The sequence below is a fragment of the Hypanus sabinus genome, chromosome 10 (assembly GCF_030144855.1).
Source record: "Hypanus sabinus isolate sHypSab1 chromosome 10, sHypSab1.hap1, whole genome shotgun sequence".
In the NCBI taxonomy this organism is placed as follows: Eukaryota; Metazoa; Chordata; class Chondrichthyes; order Myliobatiformes; family Dasyatidae; genus Hypanus; species Hypanus sabinus.
Window position 1 is genome coordinate 72,922,096 of NC_082715.1, and position 3,416 is coordinate 72,925,511.

The 3,416-nt window shown below is 40.1% G+C and overlaps 1 pseudogene; it reads right to left on the bottom strand.

The window, feature by feature from the left end:
- Positions 1 to 2,134: 2,134 nt before the first annotated feature.
- LOC132401324 (ATP-binding cassette sub-family D member 2-like) lies at positions 2,135 to 3,042 on the bottom strand (annotated as a pseudogene).
- Positions 3,043 to 3,416: the final 374 nt, after the last annotated feature.

The following is a 3,416-nucleotide window of genomic DNA, read 5'->3' on the forward strand; positions in this document are numbered from 1 at the left end:
GTCAAGTCATTGGGTATATTTAAAGCAGAGATTGATAGGTTCTGGATTAGCAAGGGGAGAAGGCAGGAGAATGGGTTGAGAGGGAAAATAAATCAGCCATTATTGAATGGTGCAGTAGACTCAATGGTCCAAATGGCCTAATTCTGCTCTTATGTCTTATAGATTAAATTAAACTGCTATGTTAATTGTAAGAAAGTGGCAATATTTATTGTTTGTCATGCTGTTGGTAGTCAGTCTGACAGCAGAGAACAAGAACACAATGTTAAACTCAGAACAACTCCATTGATGATGACTAAAGTTTAAACTGAAGCAAATTAGGAAACATTTTAATATTGACATTGCACATGGCATGATTTTGTTTCAAGTTAATTACAGCTCATGTAATAGCTTTACAAAAAATGCAGAGCAATTATCACACAGTCAGAGTCTTGGAAGAACTGACCTCCACAGTGTAAATGTGTGAGGTAAAAAATGCCATTTTTTAATTTGCAATGACCCCATATCTTGTGTATGTGAGTTCTATTAGATCTTTCAGCTCCCCTGTTGAGAGCTGGGTTAAGAGACACAAGATTAATTACAGCTAATAAACTAACTGGAGGCTGGAGGTAAATAAGAGGAAAAATAGATTATGTGTGAAATTCAGAAATATCCATTTCAGCTGTTCAGTTGAGCACTGACACAATATTTTGATGGTTGATTGATGATATCATGGCTAAGCAGTTAACGGGAAGGGCAATATACAATTATATAAACCAACAGTTGAGGATAGAATGCTATGAACACTGATAGAGCCAGAGAAGTAGAGCACATGGTAGTGTAGTGGTTAACGCAATGCTGTTTGTGCTATTATATATGCACGATAAAGAACTTCAGTTCCCAGAGAGCAATGTGAGGGGTTCACCCGGAACTGAAAGCTATGGTGGTGACCTTGTCGCGTGCGCATAGGGTTGGGCAGCAGTTCAGTAATAAAATGACACACCAAGTTTGTCTTTATTTAAGTACAAATAACATGGTGTCAAAAGACGGCATGAAGTCTAAACACCAAGAGTAAATGAATACTGTGCATGAGTAAGAAAGTTACCAGCAGCAAGTGAGGTTGGATGCTAGTTACAGCAGAGAGAAGCTGGCCAGTGAGGCCAGAGTGTACGTTGTTCCTGAAATTCAGCAGTCACCAGATTCGCCAGGAGAAATTCAGGTGAGAGGCCGAGAGCTCCCGTCATGGAAAAACTAAGTCGTCCCACACCTATGCAGTTTACTGTCAACCTAACTGATCAGTGGGAATGCATCAAACTGTGATTCAATATATATTTAACTGCTAGCAGAGTGGGAGGGACCAATGAAAGATTCAAAGCATACATTTCTCTGCCTGTAATTGGTGAAGATGCTTATAACAGTGGTCTAATTGATGAAACAGCTTTTACGTTGAACACTCTGATGACATAATTTGAGGAGTATCTTGTCTCAAAGAAAAACATCACATTTGAGAGATATAAGCTTTTTTTTAACCTATGACCGGAAACAAGATATTAGCTTTGGCAGTACCTAGCTGAGCTTCACACACTGAGCAAATCCTGTGAGTATGTAGATTTGAGAAATTCACTAGCTAAAGACAGAACAGTTTGTGAAATTCCAAATAATGGGTTTAGAGAAAGACTGCTGTGTGAAAAAGGTTTGATGCTGGAAAAAGCTGTGAATATGTGTAAGGCAGCAGAGACTACATAAGCACAGGCTAAGGAGCTGCACAGGGCAGATACAACAGTGCAAGCTGTAAAAGCAGAGGAGCTGTGCACAGGGCATTTCCCAAAGCAGCAGCAAAGCAAAGAGAAAGGCTTAAACAGCAAATACAGCAAATGTGGAGGTAGTCACATTCCAAATATATGCCTTGCTTATGGAAAGTCCTGCAATAATTGGGGGAATAAAAATCATTTTGCTAAGTGCTGTAAAGCTGGAGCTACCAAGAGAAAGGAGCACATGGTTGATGAAGAAATGGAGGAACTCGTTGTAAATTCTCTACAGACTGCTGGTGCTGAAAGCGCATAATGAGTCATTTCATAAGACCATGATCATAAGGTCCAGGAACAGAATTAGGCCATTTGGCCCATGAGGTCCACTCTGCATTCTTAACTTTTTTTTTCTAGTAGTTCTGAGCAGTGTCTTCTCCCATCTTGCACAGTTCATTCAATCTCTGTTGCCTCTGAGGGACTCCAGCCAGTTGAAACTCAAGTCTTTGCTTTCCCTCAGCCAATGAGAGTCAAACAGCAGTATCCAATCATTCAAATCGCCAGCCACCCTCCCTACCAAACAGTAATAGGTTTGTGTGCTATTTCCAGACAGGTGGCCTTTGTGTAATTGATGACAATAAGATCTCCAAACTTATTGCGGTCCGAAGTATCTTACCCTCAACATCAACATTCACAGCACTCGTGCATTAATCTAACAATGCATATTTTGGTTTGTCATAAAAAATTCATGCCATCCCCATTCTTCATTTCTCACCCCCAGACAAGATATCCTTCCAGTCAGTAAAGTCATCCCATCCTTCCCTCTCTTCGACCTACAAGATTCCAGTGAACAATATCTAGAATATGCTCCAGATCCAGATCTCCATATCCTCTCTCATGCATATCTTCCACAGAATCCAGATAGCTAACCTGATCTTTTAGGGTTCCCACAGACATATAAGGCCTCTGGGCAATGTAGAACGTATGCCGTGGAGGAGGTTTATACTGTAGCCCTCCATACACCAGCCATAGACCACTCAATATCCTGAATAAAGAATTTTTTCCACATCCATTCAGACCAGTAATAAAGAGATGCATACTTTCAGCAACCTTAAAGTTTAACCTGGAAGCAACACCACCTCCATCTGGGGGTAACACTTTCACAAATGATTCCCACATCAACATCTATAACTTGACCTTTCTGTTCCAAAGAACTTGCATTATTTAAGCCATATTTTGTTACTTTACTGGAATCCATTTCAAATTCTCCCAACTCATTGTCTGCAAAACCTGTTGCTGTAATAATGGGCACTGCCACCATCACTAATCCACTTACACTCCACAAATACTTCATTAGAAATTGTTCCAACGTTATATACCATAATCTTTTAGACAAAATAAGATTCATCTGGGCAGCAAGAGACTTGTAACTTTTCTGTAGCTGATTCATTTCCACCCTATGTCCCCTGTAAAAAGCAATTTCTTCTGCATTCCAGTGGCTGCAAATGAGTCAGTAATTCCATTCAAGCTTGACACTGGAACCCAGGTGAATCTATTATCTACAGATGATTACAAGACTCACAGTAAAGAGCAAGATTTACCCAGTGAAGTTAAAAGTGACAGAATACATTAGGAGAGAATGTTCCAATAAAAAGGGGGCTATATAGTGACCTTCAAACACAAGGGGCAGCTCCT